Here is a 25800-nt window from a genome sequence, read left to right as displayed (position 1 = left end):
CCTGTAACTCTAAACTAAACTATCTCTCTCTCTGCTCAGTTTGTGCTGGGAAGTAGAATTTTCTGTGATGCTAACATTACAGTTTTCAGCTCGATGGTGTGAGGAGAACAAATGACCTGTGGTATGCAGACACTGTGGACTGCTGGCAGTTCCTGGTGTCAATTATAGTCTGTTCATGAGTTTTTCTCTGTCATGTTCACTGGCATTCAGAGATGAGTTGTGAGCTGTTCTTGCACCAGAGGGTTTGCCCTTAGATCTACTACTGCAGAAGAGTTTGATATGGCACAACATCAGAACCTCGTGTTGTCCAATGGCCTTAAGATGTTCTAACCTAATGCAACTAATGTTCATAGATCTATGTGAGCTGTGAACTGTTCTTTCTGTGACTATAATTTATAAAGCACGTATTTAACTTAAAGCCCTTTGTGATGTCCTGAGAGTGTATTTCCCAGCAGTATGGTTCATAGTCACAGAGTGGTACAATATACAGACCACTGCATCTCTGCTGACCATCATGCCTACCTATTCAAATCCCACTTGCCTGCATTAATTCCATATCCTGCTGGGCTTTGCTCATTCAAGTACCTGTCCAGATGTTCTTAAATATTGTTACTGTTCCTGCTTTCACCACATTCTCTAGTAGCTCATTCCAGCTACTAACTACTCAGTGTGAAGAATTTACCCCTCAATCTAGTTTTGGATACCTTGACCATAGGAAACATATTGGCAATCTACCTATCCATGCCTCTCATGCTTGTCTAAATGCACTGTTCTTGTGCAATCAACCGGATCGGATTTGGAAGAGCACAGGGGCCCGGATGTGGTTTCTCTAACCAAGAGCTGATCTAGGTTGGACAGAAACTAACCTCCTAGCCTTGGGCCAGCACCTTCAGCTGCCAGTGGGCACACAACAGCCAGGACTTTCTGTTCAATACACTTCCCCCATGGCCTTTTAAAGATGGGCATCTGATGACAATGTTATGCATGGCTGTGAAATTCCTGAATGGAGAAGCCTTTGAGAGTAGGATTCTGCATATTGCCTCGAAAAGATATGGGGATAGAACTACAAGGGTGAGGACCAACATAGGATGGCAACTGGGCATAGTCAATGAGAAGTGCACAGCTGTAAAATCTGCATCACTTCAACATGAAGCCCAGGTCTGCCTTGGACTCTCACCTGATCTCAATTTCCACAGGTCTGTTAGCACATAATTAGATCTCTCTGTTGTCAGTGCTGTCTGCTGTAAGTTTTGGTTGAGGTTTGTTTATTATTGTCACATGTACTGAGGTACAGTGAAAGGCTTTATTTTGCATGGTCTGCAAACAGATCAGATATACCACACACAGACACAATCAGTTCAAACTCAAGTACAATAGGAAAAAGATAGTTCTCGGCAGTGTAGGACATTGTAGCACATCAGTTTCTTGGCAATAAAAAATGTACAAATGGTGCAATGTTTACAGGTAGAAAAAAGATTTAGAAAAGGAGAACAATTGTGTTGGATAGTAGATCCTTCTCTGGGAAGAGCACGCAAAGTGTCGCTACATTTTGGAGCCATCTTGCAGTAGGACCTCCTCTACCTGATCTCCATTTGATCACAGATACCCGACCATGATCTCCCATTGTCCTCTCATCTCTGATCTCCCTGAGATCACTACCCTTCCCCTCCCACCAACCATCATATCATGGAAGCTTTAATCTCTCCACTATCACGATGATCACCACCCCTTACAACCTCTCTGCCTCCACTGGCTTCCCGCTCTCCCAAGTTCATTGGCCTTCACATTTTATGATCTCTGCCCTCCAAATAACAGTCTTCATTAATGATCCATCAATGTCCACATTTCCAAGCCTCCCCATGAACACCACCCATTACCAAAGGACGTGCGCTTATTAAATCTCCAGTCTCCCTCCAAGACTGCCCCCTTCCCCCTCACCATTTCCATTTCCCACATAATCACCAAGGGGCCCCACCACATTCACCAAGGATCACTGACGATTCTAGATTCATCAATTCCTTGATCTCCTTTTGACTACTGCTCTAAGCTGCCTTCCCCATGCCACCAATATGAATTTCCCCACAATCAGTGACCCTCTCCCTTGTGATACCTAACCACACATTTTGCTTCTAACTCCTCCCATTACCCTCAACCTGATCTCCCAGTGATTATTGGCTGTTCCCCCTCCCCCTGTCGTCTCTAAAGTAGATTTTAATACCTTCATAATTACAGGCCATCCCCATCTTACACGCGCCTGAGTTATGTGCATCCCATATGTTTGGGAACTCAAGCGTTTTGGAGACCGGTGGTATAGATTTACCAGCTGCTGCAGGGCTACAGGCATCTTCTGCTGGGTGGGAACAGTTCACAGTCATATTTCCAATTAGTGGCCTGTTGGTGTTATGATCAATTCTCAGGAATGGAAGGAATTCTCCAGGGAGGTCCCTGTACCTCTCTAGCCTCCCTGTAAATCACCATACCCCATCACCTCAATGTCTTCTCCAGATTACTGATCTCAAAATCATCAATCCCCAATCTACCCCAAAAGACTGAAACTGCTGATCTCCCGACAATCATCGATGTTCCCAATGTCTGCTATCCCACAATCAATCTAACCTATGAACCCAAACTCTTTAAAAATATTATCCTAATTATGCATCCTCTGCTCATGCTCGCTCACTCATTCTGCTCCTTAGCCATCCCTGCACTCTCTCACCCTTCTCAACAGCATGACCGCACTGCACCCACTCCCAGCTCTCTACCAGTGCTCTTGGTTGCTCGCCCTTCTGGAATGAAGTAACATCTGGTGCTGAGAAACAACTCCACTGTATTTTGGTGAAATAAACACATTTACATTCCTCTTTCCCAGCTCTTCACCCGTTGGGAATCCTTGACCCAGAAAACATCGGGAGTATTACCAGTTTGGTTTATTGTCACATGTACCGAGGTACAGTGAAAAGCTTTTGTTGCGCGCTATCCAGTCAGCAGAGAGACAATACATGATTACAATCGAGCCATAATAGACAATAGACAATAGGTGCAGGAGGAGGCCATTCGAGCCAGCACCGCCATTCAATGTGATCATGGCTGATCATTCTTAATCAGTACCCTGTTCCTGCCTTCTCCCCATACCCCCTGACTCCGCTATCCTTAAGAGCTCTATCTAGCTCTCTCTTGAATGCATTCAGAGAATTGGCCTCCACTGCCTTGTGAGGCAGAGAATTCCACAGATTCACAACTCTCTGACTGAAAAAGTTTTTCCTCATCTCAGTTCTAAATGGCCTACCCCTTATTCTTAAACTGTGGCCCCTTGGTCTGGACTCCCCCAACATTGGGAACATATTTCCTGCCTTTAACGTGTCCAACCTCTTAATAATCTTACACGTTTCGATAAGATCCCCTCTCATCCTTCTAAATTCCAGTGTATACAAGCCTAGTCGCTCCAGTCTTTCAACATATGACAGTCCCGCCATTCCGGGAATTAACCTAGTAAACCTACGCTGCATGCCCTCAATAGCAAGAATATCCTTCCTCAAATTTGGAGACCAAATCTGCACACAGTACTCCAGGTGCGGTCTCACTAGGGCCCTGTACAACTGCAGAAGGACCTCTTTGCTCCTATACTTAACACCCCTTGTTATGAAGGCCAACATTCCATTGGCTCTCTTCACTGCCTGCTGCATGCTTCCTTTCAGTGATTGATGCACTAGGATACCTAGCTCTCGTTGTACGTCCCCTTTTCCTAACTTGACACCATTCAGATAATACTCTGCCTTCCTATTCTTACCACCAAAGTGGATAACCTCACACTTATCCACATTAAACTGCATCTGCCATGCAGCCGCCCACTCACACAACCTGTCCAAGTCACCCTGCAACCTCATAGCATCTTCCTCTCAGTTCACACTACCACCCAGCTTTGTATCATCTGCAAATTTGCTAATGGTACTTTTAATCCCTTCATCCAAGTCATTAATGTATATTGTAAATAGCTGCGGTCCCAGCACCGAGCCTTGCGGTACCCCACTAGTTACTGCCTGCCATTCTGAAAGGGACCCATTTTTCCCCACTCTTTGCTTTCTGTCTGTCAACCAATTTTCTATCCATGTCAGTACCCTACCTCCAATACCATGTGCTCAAATTTTGCCCACTAATCTCCTATGTGGAACCTTGTCGAAGGCTTTCTGAAAGTCAAGGTCCACCACATCCACCGGCTCTCCCCTGTCAATTTTTCAAGTTACATCCTCAAAGAATTCCAGAAGATTAGTCAAGCATGATTTCCCTTTCGTAAATCCATGCTGACTTGGAACGATCCTGCTCCTACTATCCAAATGCTCCGCAATTACGTCTTTTATAATTGACTCCAGCATCTTCCCCACCACTGATGGACCAGTAACTGGTCTATAATTTCCTGTTTTCTCTCTCCCTCCTTTCTTAAAAAGTGGAAAAACATTCGCTACCCTCCAATCCACAGGAACTGATCCTGAATCTATAGAACATTGGAAAATGATCACCAATGCGTCCACAATTTCTAGCGCCACCTCCTTAAGTACTCTGGGATGCAGACCATCAGGGCCTGGGGATTTATCAGCCTTCAGTCCCATCAGTCTACCCAACACCATTTCCTGCTTAATGTGGATTTCCTTCAGTTCCTCCGTCACCCTAGGATCTCTTGCCACTAGAACATCTGGGAGATTTACCGTGGAGCCATTTACCGTGTATAGATACATGATAAGGGAATAACGTTTAGGGCAAGATAAAGCTAGCAAAGTTCGATCAAGGATAGTTCAAGGGTCACCAATGAGGTAGATGGTAGTTCAGCACTATTCTGTATTCTGCTCCTTAGTTTAAATTTAGTTTAGTTTAGAGATATAGCGTGGAAACAGGCCCTTCGGCCCACTGAGTCCGTGCGGCCAGCGGTCCCTGCACAATATTACACTACACACATACGAGGGATAATTTATATTTACACCAAGCCAATTAACCTACAAACCTGTACGTGTTTGGAGTGTGGGAGTTTGGCCTATTGGAGTGTTTGTTGCTGTTCGGGAAACAGTCCTTTTCCACAATTCTGGTAACTTTAAAGATAGGTGAAATGTACCACGTGAACAAAGGAAAACATGTCTTTTTGCTGCTTGTTTGGTGATGGAGATGGGTGATGGTGGTGAGGCTGCAAGGAGCAAGATTCCACTCACTGCAGAGACTGCCAACTGACGGATGGTCAAAAAAATAATTTGTGGACGTCAGTGTACAAGTCATATAAAATTATTCAGTGCCCAAAACCCCTCTCCTGCAAAGACTGTCAAAGAGAAGTAGTTAATTCAACTGCCTCTTGATGTCATGTCAATCAGAGTCCAAGTATATGTGGAACGAGCTGCCAGAGGAAGTGGTTGAAGCAGGTACAATAACAAATTTGAAAGACATTTGGATCGGTAGATTGTTGTCGGAAGGAACCGCAGATGTTGGTTTAAACTGAAGATGGACACAAAATGCTGGAGTAACTCAGCGGGACAGGCAGCATCTCTGGATAGAAGGAATGGGTGACGTTTCGGGTCGAAACCCTTCTTCAGACTCAACCCAGAGGGTTTGAGAGAGAATTTCAACATTTAGAGCTTCACCATTTAATGATGAGCATTATTAGCAGTTCACAACATAAATTTCTTACATAATCCATAAATTACTTCCTCTCTGTAATGTGATTCAACCATTCCGTCAAGACATTCCTCTCTCCTCCCAGTGCTCTTTGTACTTGTATGGGCAGGGGGGATATTTTAGCGAGTGTGAGGATTTATGTCTACATGATTGGTGGCATGAGTGAGATACATGTGCACCGCAAATCACAGCAAAAGGTTAGTCATAGGGTCATAGAGTCATACAGCGTGGAAACAGGCACTTTGGTCCAACTTTCCCACACCGACCAACATGCCCCACCTGCCTGCTTTTGGCCCATATCCCTCTAAATCTACCCTATCCATGTACCTAAATGTCTTTTAAACATTACAATAGTACCTGCCTCAACAACCTCCTATGGCACCTCGTTCCATTCACCCACCACCCTCTGTGTAAAACTGTGGCACAGAGTAACTTTCCCCCTTAGTATGTTCCGTACAGGGTTTTCCGTATTCCAAAACATTACCCCGCAGGTTCCTATTAAATCTTTCTCCCTTCACCTTAAACCTATGTCTTCCTAGTTCTCCATTCCCCTACTCTGGGCAATAGACTCTGTGCTTTCACCTGATCAATTCCTCTCATTGTTGTCAGAATTTGAAGTCTTTCTGGATAATGAAGCCTCCTCACAGGGAAACTGAACTCCTCAGGCAGATCAATAGTCAATAGTCAATAGTCGTTTATTTGTCACATACACATAAATGTGTAGTGAAATGAAACATTACCCGCAGTTGAAACATTAAGACCAATAAGAATAATCAATAAAAATGCAATAACACCAAACAAAAGAAACATCCATCACAGTGAGTCTCCTCCAGTCCCTTCTCACTGTGATGGAAGGCCACAATGTCTTTTCTCTTCCCTGCCATCTTCTCCCGAGGTCAGGCTGTTGTAGTTCCCACGTCGGGGCGGTCGGAGCTCCCGACATTGGAGCGCCGCGCCGGACGGTGAAAGGTCCACGGCCTATTCCAGACCGCGCCAGACGGTGAAAGGTCCACGGTGGGCCGACCCAAGCCCCGCGATTCGGGGCGGGCGAACACGCTGCCTCTGCCGGAGCTCCCGATGTCGGCCCCCACCCAGGGGCCTGCGGGCTTCTGACGTCCACGCGGCCCGCGCTGGAGCCTCCGGAGACGAGTCGCAGCCGCTCCCGCAGCATCCAAAGGCGGCCAGCGCCGCAGGTGGTGAGTCCGGGCCACGGGCTCTGCGAACCAGAGCCCCAGGTGGTCCCAGGTGGTCCCAGGTGCATGGCCGCTGGTAGGCCGCAACGGGAACGGAGACACGACACAGAAACAAGTTCGTGTGTCCATTCGGGAGAGAGAATTTTTTACAGTTCCCGTTCCCTCCCACCCCCTCCCCCCCACATAACATACAAACACTACACCATATTAAAACTACAACTCACACAAAAACAACAAAAAACACAAAAGACAGACGGACTGCAGGCAAGCCGCAGCTGCGACGGCAGCGCTGGCTCCTCACCATGGGCAGATTAATGGCATGTCAAATTAACAAGATCAGATATACTCAGCAAGTCCTGAACAGGCCAAAACACAGCTCTGAAAAATTATTATAGATGGAGCCAATTTGAAGTTAATCTCGTTCATCCATTCAACAGAGAATCAGAGGCTGACATACCAAATTGTTGCAACAAATGTTCTGCAGCTAGGCTTATACACGTTTATTTATGGTAGCTTCTTGGTTTTGTCATTATTTAGACATTGAATAAGGGTATAATCCTGCATTAAAGTAGAGATCTTGATTAACATTCCGCAAGAAATAAAGTGCTATACTAGGAGAGGTCCACACATATCTTTTTTTTCTAGAAACTCTCAGAAATTCGAGGCAGTACAGCAGAGAGCATATCGGCTGGTAGCATCACAGCCTGGTTTGGCAACTCAAACACACAGGAATGAAGAAGTTTGCAAAAAAACGGTGAACACTGCCCAGTCTATCACGGGTTCTGACCTCCCCACCATTGAAGGGATCGACAGGAGTTGCTGACTCAAAAAGGCAGCTAACATCATCAGAGACCCACACCACCCTGGCGGGAAGAAGGTACAGGTGCCTAAAAACTGTAAAGTCCAAGTTCAGGACCAACTTCTTCCCAGCAACCATCAGGCAATTAAGCACTACAACCTCCAAATAAGCTCTGAACTTTTTAGACTTGGGGGCATGTTTTTTTTCTTTACATTATTATTGTGTGTGTGTGTGTGGAAATGTGTGTGTGCAAAATACTGAACATTTTTGCTGGTTATTACGGTGTTAACAGAATACCATGTTTACATATTTGGTGTACTACTGCAAGTAAGAATTTCATTGTTCCGTTTTGGGACTTATGACATCTGACAATAAAACACTCATGACTCTTGACTCTTGAGAATGTAGCTGACATGAGTCATTATTAGGATTGATATAACATTATGCATATTTGTAATTGGATTTAATAATAATAATAATAATACATTTTATTTATATAGCGCTTTTCATATACTCAAAGACGCTTTACAGAGATTTTGAGAACATAGGGAAATTAATAAATAGATAAATAAGTAAATAAATAAATGAACAGAGAAAGGAGACAGTAGGTGAGGTGACCTTCAGTGGTTGAAGGCAGTACTGAACAGGTGAGACTTCAGCGATGTTTTGAATGTGGTGAGTGTGGGGGAGTCTCTAACGGTTTGGGGTAGTGAGTTCCATAGGGTGGGAGCAGCGATGGAGAAAGCCCTGTCCCCCCAGGATCTGAGTTTAGTCCGGATGTGGGGGGATAGGAGATTGGCAGCGGCAGAGCGGAGGGTGCAGGTGGGAGTGTGCCTGTGGAGGAGGTCGGTCAGGTAGGATGGGGCCAGGTTATGGAGGGCTTTGTAGGTTATGAGGAGGATTTTGTACTGGATTCTCTGGGGGATGGGGAGCCAGTGGAGTTTATAAAGGACGGGGGTGATATGGTCACGGATCGAGGTGTGTGTGAGTAGACGGGCAGCGGAGTTTTGAATGTATTGAAGTTTATTGATGATTTTTGAGGGTGCGCCATAGAGGAGGCTGTTGCAGTAGTCCAGACGGGAGGTGATGAAGGCGTGGATGAGGGTTTCTGCAGCTGTGGAGGAGAGGGATGGACGGAGACGGGCAATGTTTTTGAGGTGGAAGAAGGCTGTCTTTGTGATGTGTTTGATGTGTTTGTCGAAGGAGAGGGTTTGATCAAGGATGATTCCAAGATTCCGGATGTGAGGTGAGGTGGATACTGGGAGACCATCAATGTTGAGGATGAAGTTTTGGGTGGATTTGGTGAGCATTTTTGGACCAATGATGATGATTTCAGATTTGTTGCAATTGAGTTTGAGGAAGTTTGATTTGGCAACAGTAACACCAATGCTTCAATTATTGAAGGATATATTGTCTAAGGGTACAGTGAAGGAGTAAAACATCTTGTGTCCATTACACCTGATCCATGGATTAAGGTGAAACTTCAGGGAATGATCTTGGAACAGTAATCAGGCATTTAAGGGTTGACAGTCAGGAGGAACCTGAGACTTACATCACACTTTGACAGAACAATGTCCAAAATTACTCAAAAACAGTAAAACAGACTCTTGTACTCACTATCGTTTTTCTAGAAGGTTCAATTAAATCTTTTGTGACATATAATTATTCAGACCTAATCATATTATGCCCAAAATCAGCTTTTCCACCAATGGCCACAATGTAAAAACACCAATAAGTCATTTTTCTCTATCAGATTGACTACAGAATGGAATAAAAGATCTTGAAGTGGAATGGTGCTGGGTATATTGTCCAGACTACCTCACGGGTGCTCAGATATTGATGTTGATGTGCTATACACACCCCAACCCAAGTAAACAATGCTTTCCAGTAACAGTTTCATAAATTGTATAGTCAACTTAGAAAGACCTGGTGGTGAGCTTTGGAGGTGCGTGCATTTGCGCGAGAGCTCAGTCTGTTTTATTTTCAACATAATGGGTTGTCTTGTGGGCATGCTATATTATAATGGGCATGCTATATTAAGATCAAAGATCCTGAGAGCTACAAATGATATAGGAGCAGTGAAGGCAATTTCTCACAGTTTTGCACACTAGCCAGGTTTGGGTCAGTATTTGGCAGAACTTGACACACCAATGAACTATCTGTCAGCTGTGCTGATCAATGACAATGAAAACAACATTGCAAGTGTGAGCATGACCCAAGAAATGCATTCAATAAATGCAAGGAGATTTTTGTGAAAAGAGAAATGACCATTGCGTAGTTAATATTGACAGTCATGCCAAGTAGTTGGACATTAAACCAATGGGAAATACAGCACCACAGAATATAACATAGAGAGGGCAAGAAAAACTTCTGAATGTCAAAATCTACCAGAACATATAGTCTTCAACAATGAATCATATTATAGTCCTGGCTGTTTAACCTTACTGTGAGAAGGAATGATATCAAACATTCATAAGTTCATAAGTTACAGGAGCAAAATTAGTCCATTCGGCCCATCAAGTCTACTCTGCCATTCAATCATGGCTGATCTGTCTTTCCTTCTAAACCCTATTCTCCCACATTCTTCCCATAACCCCTGACAACCTGAACTAATCAAGAAACTGTCAATCTCCCCCTTAAAAATATCCATTGACATGGCCTCCACAGCCTTCTAGAGGTGTAGACTATATTCCTCCTACCAAAATGCATGACTCCACACTGTATTCCATCTGTCACTTTGTTGCCTACTCTCCCAACCCGTCCAAGTCCTTCTGCAGAGTCCCTGCTTTCTCTACACTACCTGCCCCTCCACCTACCTTCTTATCATCTGCAAACTTGGCCATAAAGCCTTCAATTCCCGCATCCAGATCATTGATATACACCGTGAAGTGTGTTGCCCCAGCACCGAACCCTGCGGAACTCCGCTGGTTACTGGCAGCCAACCAGAAAAAGCCCCTTTACTGCCGCTCTTGGCCTTCTGCCATCCAGCCAACCTGCTATCCATTCCTTGATATATCTCTATTATCCGGTATCTAGCAGAGCTACTGGAGGAACTCAGCGGGTCAGGCAGCATCTGTGGAGAGAAATGGATAATTGGCATTCCCAACATCCCTCCATGGATGCTGCCTGACCCGTTGAGAACCTTCAGCAGTTTATTTTTTCACTGAAGATTCCAGCATCTTTAGTGTCTTGTGTCTCTGATGAGTTGTATAATTTGTAAGAATGGTCAAAGATGCCTATACTATGAGGATTTTCCTTGTTAACCACATTGCCTTCTAAATTTCCTCTTAATGAGCTAATCCACGCATCATTGCAGGTCTGAATCCAGACAGACTCCAGGTGCCTTATGCTGAGAGGCAGCAGCACTAACTGCTGTACCACGGTGCTGCCCACTTTCTGATTCTATCTTCATGGCATCAATGCGTATGTGATTTCCACCAGGATTACCATCTAAAGCTGCCATTATTCCTATTCCAGGCACCGAGGTCTATTGTAACTGCATAATTGCCCATCGCAGATCTGCTAACCCAATACGGTGATCTTAACATTATCTAAAAACACCTTACACTGTATTACTTTTTATATAGTAAGCAGTGGGCACATCGTGAATTAAGTGTTAACAAGTTTAATTTACTTTCACCTCAAGTACTTTGTCACTTACCATAATGATCAAGGAGAATGTTGTCAGGCTTAATGTCCCTGGAAGAAAAAAAAAAGCAAAGATGAATACATTTGATCAGTAGCTTCCTTGTTATTTTTGTGGTTGAAGCGAATCTTTCACTAAAGCTTCTTCTCAAAATAGTTTCTAATTATATCATTTTCAATTTCCAAAGCTTGTAGATATTTTCAGAAGTAAATAACAACTGGCTATGGAGATTGAGATGGCACTAAAGAGAAGCAGGCACTAATAAACATTGGAATTAGAAGGAACTACATAGAATGTGCAGGATAATAATATGCCATCAGGACCAACAGCTCCATATACTCCATTGAAACATCCTCCTACTCTTCAATTAATTATCTTAACCTTCATGTTTTCATAAGTTGCCCATCAAAGTTCAGATCTATCCAATTAAACAAAGCAGCACACAATGTATTTTCAATGTTTCCATAAAATATCATTTCTTCTTCAAAGACTAAAGCTGGGTAATATCACAGGTTAGAAAGGGAGCTGTTTCATAAGGAGTAAGACAAAGTCTTATATCATCCTTACTTTCACCTACAATCTAATTGAGGTTCTTCTTCTGACTGGAGTGAAGGAATTTATACTAAACCCTGGGACAGTTTGCAGATCTTCAGTGACTAAAGGAAACATGGGTGGAATATGTGTAGGAAGGAACTGCAGATGCTGGTTTAAACCGAAGATAGACACAAAATGCTGGAGTAACTCAGCAGGACCAGCAGCATATCCAGAGATGCTACCTGTCTCGCTGAGTTACACCAGCATTTTGTGTTTATCATAGGTGGAACATGTTTGGCACAGACTGTAATCACAAAATAACAATCAATTAGGATTAATAGAGATAGAGTTCAGATTAGGCTACAATTAATAGCTGTGCCATAATAAAGACAATCTTTCCTCTCAATCAGATGATTGATATATGTTCAATAAACCAGGCTAGAATAATGAGTGGGTGCTACTGCAGTGGATGGGCCATTTCCAGTGCAGATCCTATCCATGATTTCAGGTGGATGTTCAAGGTCCATGGCAATTATTAGCACTGAGATTGTGAATGTGATTTTTCGTTCATTTTATCTCATATTTTGCTTGGGCAGTTTACAGCCCAGTGTTATGAATATTGATTTCTCTCACTTCAGGTAGCCCCGGCATTCTCTCTCTCTCTCTCTATCCCTCCCCCACCCAAGTCGCACTAGCTTTTCACTTTCACCCTAAAAACCGCTTACAATTAAAAACAGCCTGTTCCCTTTATCATCACTACTTTTTTTGCATATCTTTCATTCATTGTTCTTTATTTCTCCACATCACCGTCTATATCTCTTGTTTCCCTTTTCCCTAACCAGTCTGAAGAAGGGTCTCAACCCGAAACGTCACCCATTCCTTCTCTCCAGAGATGCTGCCTGTCCCGCTGAGTTACTCCAGCTTTTTGTGTCTATCTTCAGTTTAATCCAGCATCTGCAGTTCCTTCTTACACATAACATCCTTTGTCAGATTGATTGGATTAAAAAAAACGTACAGAATTTCAGATGATTTTAAAAAGGCTGTGGGAATTGAGTCAAGGCCATGTGAGTGGACAGAGTTTAATGAAGCATTAGATGAAAATGGGCTTGAGAAGTGTTTGTAGTGCCAATTTAGGGTAGTGGTGCTGGTGATCTAATGAACTGGGTTATTACAAACAGAACACAGGAAATAGGAATTCAAACACTGGGAAATGCACTGCAATAAAGGTGCACCTCCAAATGTACAGATTATACTTACAAACGAGTTACAAGAAGTTGTGTGGATGGATGTTAAGGTGACCAACGTTGGCAGATTGAATGTGGGGAAGTATGTGGCCATGCTCTTTGAACTAAGAAAGGCCAGTCAGAATCATTTCTAGAATGTCCAGGGAATAGAACAATGGAAGAACAAAGTGGTTGTTACTACCAGGCTTACAGATCATTAAAATCAAGGACACAGGTAAAACATGCATAAAAAGTATTGGTCTTCAGCTGAAAGGAGGACTAGAATTTCTATGGAATACGAGAAAGAGCAAGGTTATTTTAAAAAGTAAAGAATGGCGCAGCGGTAGAGTTGCTGCCTTACAGGGCTCGAGACCTAGGTACCATCCTGATTACGAGTGCTGTCTGTACAGAGTTTGTACGTTCTCGTGACCGCGGGGGTTTTCTCTGGGGGCGCCCATTTCCTCCCACACTGCAAAGACGTACAGGTTTGTGGGTTAATTGGCATCAGGTAAAATAGTAAATTGTCCCCAGTGTGTAGGATAATGCTAGTGTACGTGGTGATCGCTGGTCGGTGTGGACTCGGTGGGCCGAAGGCCCTGTTTCCGCACTGTATCTCTAAAGTCTAAAGGGCCTGTCCCAGTTACGCGATTTTCAAGGCGACTGCCGGCCACTGTCAAAGTCGTAGCAGATCGCTGAATTTTCTTTTATCTGACGACAATGACCACGACAATGACCACGACAATGCTGAGTCAGGTCGATACAAGTTACTTTTTTAGTGAAACTAGCACCTGGCTAAGCGATTACACCGTCTTCGGAAACATCACGAAATTCCCACGTCAAACTGTCGCCTCCAGTCTACCTGTCAAATGTTCGGACAGTAAATAAATTGGTTAAGCAAAACTATCTTCTGGTATCTTCAAATGCCTTTTCTTAATTTAATATTACTTGCTTCTAAATGCATCTGCGACAACCTAGCAAACCTGGGGACACCATGTGACAGCGCCCGCAATAAGCTACGATACCTGGCGACAAGCCAGCTGTCGCAGAGAAATTTCTATCTGGAAAATTTTTCCGTGACACACCGAGATCCGCTACGATTCATTGAAGACTCCTCACGATCATGCCCGCGACACCCCGGCAAACGTTCGGCAACAGTCTAGTCGCCGGCAATCGCCTTAAAATCACCTAAGTTGGACAAGCCCTTAAATCTCTAAAGAACAAAGCCAGAATGTTTTTTAAGTGGTGAGAAGCTGGTGGATATTTGTGGTGAGAAGGACCTAGAAATGCTGATCCAGGAAATGCCCAGGTAACATTCAGGTGAGTAGCAAGTTGGGAAAATAAATTGTACAATTTACCCATTTGCCTTCACTGTGCGCAGATTATGAGCAAATATAAGTGTAAGAAAATAACTGCAGATGCTAGTACAAATCGAAGGTATTTATTCACAAAATGCTGGAGTAGCTCAGCAGGTCAGGCAGCATCTCAGGAGAGACCCTTCTTCAGACTGAAGAAGGGTCTCGACCCGAAACGTCACCCATTCCTTCTCTCCTGAGGTGCTGCCTGACCTGCTGAGTTACTCCAGCATTTTGTGAATAATGAGCAAATATAAAGTAAGGAAATCCTGCTGGATTCTGTGGGTCTTTTGTGATACCACACCTGAAGGACAGTGTGCAGTCTTGATCTCAGCACTGAGAAATTATGTCATTGGCTTGCAGTGGCTTTCACTGAATTCATGTCTGAGAGGGCAGAGTTATTTTATGGCTAGAGATTGTGTATGATTGTACAGTATTCATTGGAGATTAGAAGAATGTGAGTACATCATATTGGGACATACAATATTTAGAGGGATGCACAGAGGGCCTCACAGACTTTGCCAGCAGCAGCAGCAAGGTCTGGTATCAGGGGCACAATCCCAGGATATGGGCTTGGTCATTTATCAGTTTATTATCACAGTCACAGGCACTGAGATGCACTGAAAAGCATTGTTTTGACAAAATGATGTTTATTCTGAAAAGTTTTGCAAATCATACCATGCTTGAGCACAATCACACCACGCATAACTATTGCTGAGAGTGCAAAAAGTGTAATAGCTACAGAGAAAGTGTAGGTACAAAAAAAAGTGCCAGGGAAACAATGAGGTAGGTTGGAAGATCAGGAATACATGTTTAGCATTTTAGAGGCTGTTCGGTAGTCGAATAATAGCCAGGAAGAAGTTGGTCTTGAATTGATAGTGTGCTTTCACTGCTGGATGGGAGGGGAGAAGAGGGAACGATCATGGTGTAAATGGTCCTAGATTATGTTTGCTGCTTTCATGAGGCAGGGTAAAGTATAGATGGAACCAATGGAGGGGGAGGTTAGTTTGGTTGACGGACTGGGCTGCGTCCACAACTCTCTCCAATTTCCTGTGGCCTTGGGCAGAGCAGTTGCCAAACCATGCTATGATACATTTAGATAGAATGCTTTCTATGGTGAATCTGTGGTAATGCATGCCGAATTCCCTTAGTCCTCTGATGAAGTAAAGGCATTGGCATGCTTACTCGGCCATAAAGTCAATATGGTTAGTTGTCAGGTGTGCTAAGTTGTCAAGTATATTTAAGGGTGCAAATGATAAGGTGCAAGATTTGTGGGGTTTCAGGTGGGAAGCAGACTTTGGGTGAAGGAGAACTGTACAGTCTACTTCTGCATCTACCTCATCAACTTATTTCAACACGGGGCCTTTAAGAGAAAGCCTTACTTCATCTGCTGGGGTAAGTTTTTCTTTGTTGCAATGACTGGTGTTGCTACTTAAAGGCTTTTAAAAGACAGCCTTAATTATTCTAAAGTTGTTAATCAATGCGTCAGTGTTGAAATGTCAGATGCTTTAATGGGGTTTGCTGACTTACGCTGAATGATGCAGGAATACTGATTTTCTTGATTACTTCCAAATGACACTCCATCCCTCATACCATTGTAATTTTGTACAGTCTATGCGTTCCAATTATTCATTTGAATCTCATAACTCAATAGCTTTCAAGTGTTTACAGTCCAGAGGTAATGAAGTCATATCCAGGTTAGAAATGATATTTTATCAAATGGGACAACATAAATAACAATGTAGATTTTCCTGAACTCAATTTTCATCACAAAACAGTAGGGTCTCGACCCGAAACGTCACCTATGCATTTCTCCAGAGATGCTGCCTGACCGCTGAGTTGCTCCAGCATTTTGTGTCTATCTTTGGTAAAGATTTCCCATTGCTTTTGTTTGAAAATGTTTCCTTAACACTTTAACTCCAACACGTTTGCTCCAAATATTTCCTTAGCATGTGCCCTCTAATACAGGTTGTGCCTTTTCCCTAAAGAAAGACACAAAAAGCTGGTGTAACTCCACGGGACAGGCAGCATCTTTTTAGAGAAGGAATGGGTGACATTTTGCATCGAGACCCTTCTCTCCAGAGATGCTGCCTGTCCCGCTGAGTTACTCCAGCATTTTGTGTGTATCTTCAGTTTAAACCAGCATCTGCAGTTCCTTCCTACACATTTCTTGTGCTTTTACCCTGTTTCATTAGCAGCAGGGTTGGTTTTAAAGGCTGAAAATCGTATTTATGTGTAAATATTTACAGCAAGACCACTGCAGGAGAGCTGTAGAGTTAAACATGAACGCCCAAATATTGCTGTCCGTGTTATGATGATAACACATCATTTCACTGCACGCTTAGCAAACTCCTCTTAGAGTGGAACCACTTGTCAAATCAACATTAACTTTATAAATAAAGTTAAGTTCCAGTTATTGCCAGTCATCATCTTTAGCACTGAAAATTCAGTGACAAAGATCCAGAAACCTGTCTTCATCTACTGTTCGATGGCAAAGTGGTTCAGCAACTTCAAAATCCTGGGTGTCTATATCTCTGAAGATGTGTCCTGGACATTGATGTGACCATAAAGAAAGCCCATCAACACCTTGACTTTCTTAGACAATTGAAGAGATTCAGTATGTCCACAAATACTCTTTTGAACCTCCACAGGTGTACAGCAGAGAGTGCATTGACGGTTGCATCACGGTTCTGTAACTTGGACGCCCAGGAATGAAGGAGATTACAAAAAGTGGTGAACACTGCCCGGTCCATAATGGGTATTGACCTCCCCACTAATGAAGGCACTGCCTCAAAATATCAGGCAGCATCATCAAGGACCCACAGCACTCTGGCCATGCTCTCATTACACTCCTGCCATTTGGAAGAAGCAAAAGGAGTCTTAAAACTGTGATCCACAAATTCAGGAACAACTTCTCCCTGACAACTATCAGGCTATTGAACATTACAAACACTAACTAATCTTCAAACGACAAACTACCCTGATTGAAGGTATCACAAAATGCTGGAGTAACTCAGCAGGTCAGGCAGCATCTCTGGAGAGAAGGAATGGGTGACGTATCGGGTCGAGATCCTTCTTCAGACTGATGTGTACTACCCTGATTGCATTAGGGACTTTGAGCTTTTGTTTTGTTTTGCACTATATTGTGGGTTTTTTAATGTATTGAACTTTTCTGTTTTGTTTACTGTGTTATCTACTGAGTACCATGTTTACAAACCTGTTGTGCTGCCGTGAGTATGAATGTAATTGCTCTGCTTCAGTACATATGACATTAAACACTGTGGACTCTTGAATTAATCTTTGTTGGGATGGCTCTTCATTCAACTCTAATTGGAAGACAGATTAAATCATAGAAATATTTTTTCCTTTCCTTTGTCCCTTCATCCAATTCTTTTTACATTCTCTTCCCTTCTCTGGACTAGAAGTGACATTGAGCTAAGTGGCTCTAACATACACATCCTACCCTGCCATTGCACCGTCAGTTTCACAGGTCTGAAGAAGGGTCTGGACCCGAAACGGCACCTATTCCTTTTCTCCAGAGATGCTGCTGTGATAGACTGATTTTGTGTCTATCACAGTTCTTCAGCCTGGCTGTTAAGGAGATTCAAAGTTGCCTGTCCAATTCACTAGATCCTACATCCTGATTGCCTTTGTTGTGATGTTAGCAGCTTATAGATTCAATACTTTTCCATACAGAACTTTCAAAGGCCAACATTTGTAGGTCAGCACAACTCCCACCACAGCTGAATGTGACAATATGTGATGAAACAAAAGCATTCGCCAGTAGGGGTGAGAGAAAATCTCAGACTGGATCCTGGGCTCTAGTTAAAGGACTAATTACATTTAGCTTTTAAATCAATGGACAAGTTCCATATTCTCTAGGGAAATAGTCCACTGATTTTTTTTGGAGATGTAGCATGGAAAAAGGCCCTTCAGCCCACCGAGTTCATGCTGACCATCAATCACCCGTTGAGGGTAGACACCAAATACTGGAGTAACTCAGCGGGTCAGGCAGCATCTCAGGTGAGAAGGAATGGGTATCGTTTCGGGTTGAGACCCTTTTTCAGACTGATGTCAGGGAGGGGGCGGACAAAGATAGGATGTAGTAGGAGACAGGAAGACAGTGGGAGAACTGGGAAGGGGAGGGGAAAGAGAGGGACAGAGGAACTATCTAAAGTTCGAGAAGTCAATGTTCATATGAATTTGCTGGTCCACTTGGAACAGTTAGAGAGCCGAATAATTCCTGCTGCTGATTATGGTGCCCTGGGAAGGCACAGACTCAGTATAAATGTGTTTTAATCTTCTTCAGACTTTGAATATTAGTTTTATAAAAATATGGGATAAGACACAAAGGCTCAGCTGGTAGAGCTGCTGCCTCACAGAACCAGAGAGCAAGGTTCAATCCTAATTGGAATTGGCAGGTTCTCTGTGCGACTGCGTGGGCTTCCCCTGGAGCTTCAGTTTCCTCTCACATCCAAAGGACAGGCTAGTTGGATAATTAGCAGCAGTAAAGTGCACTGGGGGTGTGTGCAGATAAGTTGCAAAAGAATCGACTTTCAGTGTTGATGTGCATGCAAGAGAGATTGATTTGCCGAGCTACAGGAGGGGAAGGGACTGTGGTCTAATCATCATAAGGTCATAAGATCATGTGATAGGAGTGCAATTAGCCATTCGGCCCATCATGTCTACTCTGCCATTTAATCATTTGTGATCGTTCTCTTCCTCCTTACCCCATTCTCCTGCCTTCTCCCCATAACCTCCGACACCTGTATTAATCAAGAATTTATCTATATCTGCCTTAAAAATATCCACTGACTTGGCCCCTACGGGCTTCTGTGGCAAAGAATTCCACAGATTCACCACCCTCTGACTAAAGAAATTTCTCCGCATCTCCTTCCTAAAGGAATATCCTTTAATTCTGAGGCTATGACCTCTAGTCCTAGACTCTCCCACTAGTGGAAAGATTCTCTCCACATCCACTCTATCCAAGCCTTTCACTATTCTGTACGTTTCAATGAGGTTCCCCCTCATTCTTCTAAACTCCAGCTAGTACAGGCACAGTGCCAACAAACGCTCATCATAGGTTAACCTACTCATTCCTAGCATCATTCTTGTAAACCTCCTCTGGACCCTCTCCAGAGCCAGCACATCCTCCAATATTGTGACCAATATTGCTCACAATATTCCAAATGCGGCCTTACCTGCGCCTTATAGATCCTCAGCATTTAATCCTTGTTTTTGTATACAAGCCCTCTTGAAATAAATGCTAGCATTGAGTTTGCTTTCTACTACTGATTCGACTTGCAGATTAACTTTTTGAGAATCCTGCACCAGCACTCCCAAGTCCCTTTGCACCTCTGATTTCTGGATTCTCTCCCCATTTAGAAAATAGTCTACGCTTTTATTCTGACTATCAAAATGCATGACTCCACACTTTGCTACACCATATTCCATCTGTCACTTCTCTGCCCACTCTCCCAACTGTCCAATTCCTTCTGCAGAGTCCCTGCTTTCTCTATATTACCTGCCTTTCCACCTATTTTCATATAATCTGCAAATGTGGCCACAAAGCCTTCAATCCCCTCGTCCAAATCATTAATATACAACGTGAAGAGTAGCGACCCCAACACCGACCCCTGTGACCCCTGTGAAACACTGTGAAGAAAAGTCCCGACCCAAAACGTCACCTATTCCTTTTCTCCAGAGATGCTTCCTGGCCCCCTGAGTTACTCCGGCTTTTTGTGTCTATCTTCAAGGGGATGGGACTGATGGGATTACTGCTTTGGGAGCCAGCACAGACCTAATAGGCCAAATTGTCTCCTTCTGTGCCACAGTAAGTAAGGTTTACCCTCCATGTCGACACACTGGTGACAGTTTTACATTTATACCAAACCAATTAACCTACAAACCTGTACGTCTTTGGAGTGTACGAGGAAACCGAAGATCTCGGAGAAAACCCACGCATGTCACGGGGAGAACATACAAACTCTGTACAGACAGCACCCATTGTCAGGATCAAACCCATGTCTCTGGCACTTTAAGCAGTAGTTGTACCGCTGCGCCACTGTGCCACCATGCTGGATGAACAAGTTACTATTGCCTTTTCCACATTGTCATTTCATCCTGTTACAGGTACTCCAAGTTTGCTTACTGAATGAACAACACTGCTGCTAAAAAGGGCAGTGCCTGTACTAATGTTACTTTTTCTAAGCATCGCTCTCTATCAATATTTTTTTATGTGTCCCTATCTACCAATATAATTATCCCCTCCAGCAGTCAACACCCTTTGGAGCAAAGGAGGGAATCAGAGCATTAGATGAAAAAGAGAGGTTTAAAGGAAATTAGCTCAGGCTGGGGACTGAGAGTAAACAATCACTGAACCAATTATATCTTGAATTTGATTAATATCACAAAATTTATAAAATGGAACTCACTCTAATCAGGAAGCTGCAAGAGAATTTCCAAAAAATGAATAGCAGCTAAAGGACAAAGGACAAACATTTAAAGAGTTCTAGATCTATTATGTTGTAGGGATCACTGAGACATGGCTACAAGAGGACCAGGGCTGGGAACTGAATATTCAGGGGTACACAACGTATAGAAAAGACAGACAGGTGGGCAGAGGGGGTGGGGTTGCTCTGCTGGTAAGGAATGATATTCATTCCCTTGCAAGGGGTGACATAGAATCAGGAGATGTTGAATCAGTATGGATAGAAATGAGGAATTGTAAGGGTAAAAAGACCCTAATGGGAGTTATCTATAGGCCCCCAAACAGTAGCCTCGACATAGGGTGCCAGTTGAATCAGGAGATAAAATTGGCATGTCACAAATGTAATGCTACGGTGGTTATGGGAGATTTCAACATGCAGGTAGACTGGGAAAATCAGGTTGGAAATGGACCCCAGGAAAGAGAGTTTGTAGAGTGCCTTCGAGATGGATTCTTAGAACAGCTTGTACTGGAGCCTACCAGGGAGAAGGCAATTCTGGATTTAGTGTTGTGTAATGATCCTGATCTGATAAGGGGACTAGAGGTAAAAGAGCCATTAGGAGGCAGTGATCACAACATGATAAGTTTTACTCTGCAAATGGAAAGGCAGAAGGGAAAATCGGAAGTGTCAGTATTACAGTATAGCAAAGGGGATTACAGAGGCATGAGGCAGGAGCTGGCCAAAATTGACTGGAAGGAGACCCTAGCAGGGAAGACGGTAGAACAGCAATGGCAGGTATTCCTGGGAATAATGCAGAGGTTGCAGGATCAATTTATCCCAAAGAGGCGAAAAGACTCGAATGGGAGTAAGAGACACCTGTGGCTGACGAGGGAAGTCAAGGACAGCATAAAAATTAAGGAGAGGAAGTATAACATAGCAAAGAAGAGTGCGAAGACAGAGGATTGGAACTCTTTTAAAGAGCAACAAAAGTTAACTAAAAAGGCAATAAGGGGAGAAAAGATGAGGTACGAGGGTAAACGAGCCAATAATATAAAGGAGGATAACAAAAGTTTTTTTAGGTACGTGAAGAGGAAAAAAATAGTCAAGGCAAATGTGGGTCCCTTGAAGACAGAAGCAGGGGAATTTATTATGGGGAACAAAGAAATGGCAGACGAGTTAAACCGTTACTTTGGATCTGTCTTTACTGAGGAAGATACACACAATCTCCCAAATGTTCTAGGGGCCGGAGAACCTAGGGTGATGGAGGAACTGAAGGAAATCCACATTAGGCAGGAAATGGTTTTGGGTAGACTGATGGGACTGAAGGCTGATAAATCCCCAGGGCCTGATGGTCTGCATCCCAGGGTACTTAAGGAGGTGGCTCTAGAAATAGTGGAAGCATTGGAGATCATTTTTCAATGTTCTATAGATTCAGGATCAGTTCCTGTGGATTGGAGGATAGCAAATGTTATCCCACTTTTTAAGAAAGGAGGGAGAGAGAAAACGGGTAATTATAGACCAGTTAGTCTGACATCAGTGGTGGGGAAGATGCTGGAGTCAATTATAAAAGACGAAATTGCGGAGCATTTGGATAGCAGTAACAGGATCATTCCGAGTCAGCATGGATTTACGAAGGGGAAATCATGCTTGACAAATCTACTGGAATTTTTTGAGGATGTAACTAGGAAAATTGACAGGGGAGAGTCAGTGGATGTGGTGTACCTCGATTTTCAGAAAGCCTTCGACAAGGTCCCACATAGGAGATTAGTGGGCAAAATTAGAGCACATGGTATTGGGGGTAGGGTACTGACATGGATAGAAAATTGGTTGACAGACAGAAAGCAAAGAGTGGGGATAAATGGGTCCCTTTCGGAATGGCAGGCAGTGACCAGTGGGGTACCGCAAGGTTCGGTGCTGGGACCCCAGCTATTTACGATATACATTAATGACTTAGATGAAGGGATTAAAAGTACCATTAGCAAATTTGCAGATGATACTAAGCTGGGGGGTAGTGTGAATTGTGAGGAAGATGCAATAAGGCTGCAGGGTGACTTGGACAGGCTGTGTGAGTGGGCGGATACATGGCAGATGCAGTTTAATGTAGATAAGTGTGAGGTTATTCACTTTGGAAGTAAGAATAGAAAGGCAGATTATTATCTGAATGGTGTCAAGTTAGGAAGAGGGGATGTTCAACGAGATCTGGGTGTCCTAGTGCATCAGTCACTGAAAGGAAGCATGCAGGTACAGCAGGCAGTGAAGAAAGCCAATGGAATGTTGGCCTTCATAACATGTTGGCCTTGAGTATAGGAGCAAAGGGGTCCCTCTACAGTTGTACCGGGCCCTGGTGAGACCGCACCTGGAGTACTGTGTGCAGTTTTGGTCTCCAAATTTGAGGAAGGATATTCTTGCTATTGAGGGCGTGCAGCGTAGGTTCACTAGGTTAATTCCCGGAATGGCGGGACTGTCGTATGTTGAAAGGCTGGAGCAATTAGGCTTGTATACACTGGAATTTAGAAGGATGAGGGGGGATCTTATTGAAACATATAAGATAATTAGGGGATTGGACACATTAGAGTCAGGAAACATGTCCCCAATGTTGGGGGAATCCAGAACAAGAGGCCACAGTTTAAGAATAAGGGGTAGGCCATTTAGAACGGAGATGAGGAAGAACTTTTTCAGTCAGAGAGTGGTGAAGGTGTGGAATTCTCTGCCTCAGAAGGCAGTGGAGGCCAGTTCGTTGGATGCTTTCAAGAGAGAGCTGGATAGAGCTCTTAAGGATAGCGGAGTGAGGGGGTATGGGGAGAAGGCAGGAACGGGGTACTGATTGAGAGTGATCAGCCATGATCGCATTGAATGGCGGTGCTGGCTCGAAGGGCTGAATGGCCTACTCCTGCACCTATTGTCTATTGTCTATAAGAGTCAAGGGTCAAGAGTGTGTTATTGTCATGTGTCCCAGATAGAACAATGAAATTCTTACTTGCTGCAGCACAACAGAATATGTAAACATAGTACACTGTAAACAAGATAATAAACAAGAACAGTTTAGTGTGTATAAAGATACGCATACCCACCCATACATACACACACACACGTATGTATACACACACACGCATGCGCACATACGTATGTACACATAAAAAACAAACAAACAAACAAACAATAATAGAAATACATTCAGTTCTGGGGAAGATTTGCAATGAATCACCATGAATGTAATAGGAAATAAATTGTTGAACTGTTCGTTCAATGGCCATCATGAACTGGCAGTCAACAGAAAAACAAGTCAGAGTATTTTAGGAGGAAGGAAACAACAAGTGTATGGTTTTTAATGTCTATCAATCACAAGCGGGAATGTAAATACTTGATTATTTTCCACTGAAAAAGTTGACAGGAAATATATCCCTAATTTAATTAATTAAAATTTATTAAGCAGACTCATGGTCCATTAGAATACACATACAGTACACAGTATATACATATAAAATTAAATTAAATTAGAAAAGGCAACAATACCAATGTTTCCACATAGGTGACAGGTATCTCACGGCACTGAAACCAGGATTTACCAGCAGCACAATGATGGAATTCTGAGAACCATTCAATCGGCATATAAATTTAAACATGAGATTCCTCAACAGGGCATGAAACGTATTGACTCCTGCACTACAAAACAGTTCACTTGCACTGCACCACCTTGGCTTTCTAAGCAATATGCGCATGCAGTCATTATAGGCAACCTTAAGTTTATGGATGCTTGACTTATTAAACTTTATCCACAAAGGAGCAGTGTAAAGAGGAGTACAGTACGCTCTAAACAGGTTTATCTTGACATTTCCTGAGCACCAGTGGAATTTCCTAACCAACATGTTAGCTTGTGCATACAACATGCGGCGCTGTCTATACATGTCCTCATCATCAGACATTTGATCTGTGATGACATGTCCCAGATACTTAGCTTTACAGCAGACAGATAGAACCTGCCCTGACAGGTAAAATGATGGGAAGACTAGATCTTTGTCCCCTTTTACTTTACAAATCATGACAAAGGTCTTTTTAGCATTGTATTTCACGTCAAATTGGACACCATACTCAGAGCATATATTCAACATCTGCTGAAACCCAGCACTGCTAGGAGAAAAAACCGCCAGAACATCAGTTAGGGATTTAATATTAGATTTTGAGGAGGAAAGAATCCAATTATTTCAGCTGAAACTGAAAACTGAGCCTTGTGCTGAACAGCCAGCTGCAGAAAACCTGACCTATGACTTGGGATTGTTTCTACAACATATTAGAGGGCTTTAATGGCCTAATTACATGCCTTGTCAGTTGGGATTGTGATACCTGAGATGCTCTTTAGAGCAGAATGCAACATTACACGGCGTGGCATCCACATGGAACCTGATGGTGCTTAGTTTCAGAGAATGAATTTTAAATTATTTGAGGCTCACACAAGGAGGATGCCAATTCACAGAATGCATTCAAATGAGACCAGGTCATTTTCTGTCCCTGGCAGTGCTTATCTCATGAAGAAGTGCTTATCTTATGAAGAAGTAGAAACAGAATAATATGAACACGTTACAACCCTCGCCGACATTTGCTTTCAGCATCAATATGGTTTCACAAGGGCCAGGAAGCGAGCGGGCAAGATCATCTCTGACCCCTCTCACCCCGGCCACAAAATCTTTGAAGCACTTCCCTCTGGAAGGCGACTCCAGACTGTCAAAGCAACCACAGCCAGACATAAAAACAGCTTTTTTCCACTAGTAGTAGTTCTACTCAATAACCAAAGTGAGTTAAGGGTTCAGTGAGTTAAGGGTGCAGTGCTTTTTAGTAAAGGTACAGTTTAAAGGATTAAGATTTTTAAAGTGGGAGTGAGTTGATTTAATTTGGGGGTAAGACATGTCATTTGAGATCGGCCCGGTGGAGTGCTCATCCTGCAACATGTGGGAGATCAGGGATATAGTCGGTGTCCC

General features: G+C 43.3%; 1 protein-coding gene and 1 long non-coding RNA gene across 2 annotated transcripts in view; one reads left to right on the top strand and one right to left on the bottom strand.

Moving 5' to 3' along the window:
- LOC144600241 (serine/threonine-protein kinase 32A-like) overlaps positions 1-25800 on the top strand; it is a 299488-nt gene that overhangs the window by 8034 nt on the left and 265654 nt on the right. The gene's annotated exons all lie outside the window — the stretch shown is intronic.
- LOC144600243 (uncharacterized) overlaps positions 1-25800 on the bottom strand; it is a 50782-nt gene that overhangs the window by 6923 nt on the left and 18059 nt on the right. The window contains exon 2 of the long non-coding RNA XR_013548107.1: positions 11306-11343. This is a non-coding gene — a long non-coding RNA (uncharacterized LOC144600243). The remainder of the gene's footprint in view (positions 1-11305; positions 11344-25800) is intronic.

This window comes from Rhinoraja longicauda, chromosome 14 (assembly GCF_053455715.1).
Source record: "Rhinoraja longicauda isolate Sanriku21f chromosome 14, sRhiLon1.1, whole genome shotgun sequence".
NCBI lineage: Eukaryota > Metazoa > Chordata > Chondrichthyes > Rajiformes > Arhynchobatidae > Rhinoraja > Rhinoraja longicauda.
The sequence above is the reverse complement of the archived record's forward strand: the minus strand, read 5'-3'. Positions and strand labels throughout refer to the sequence as shown.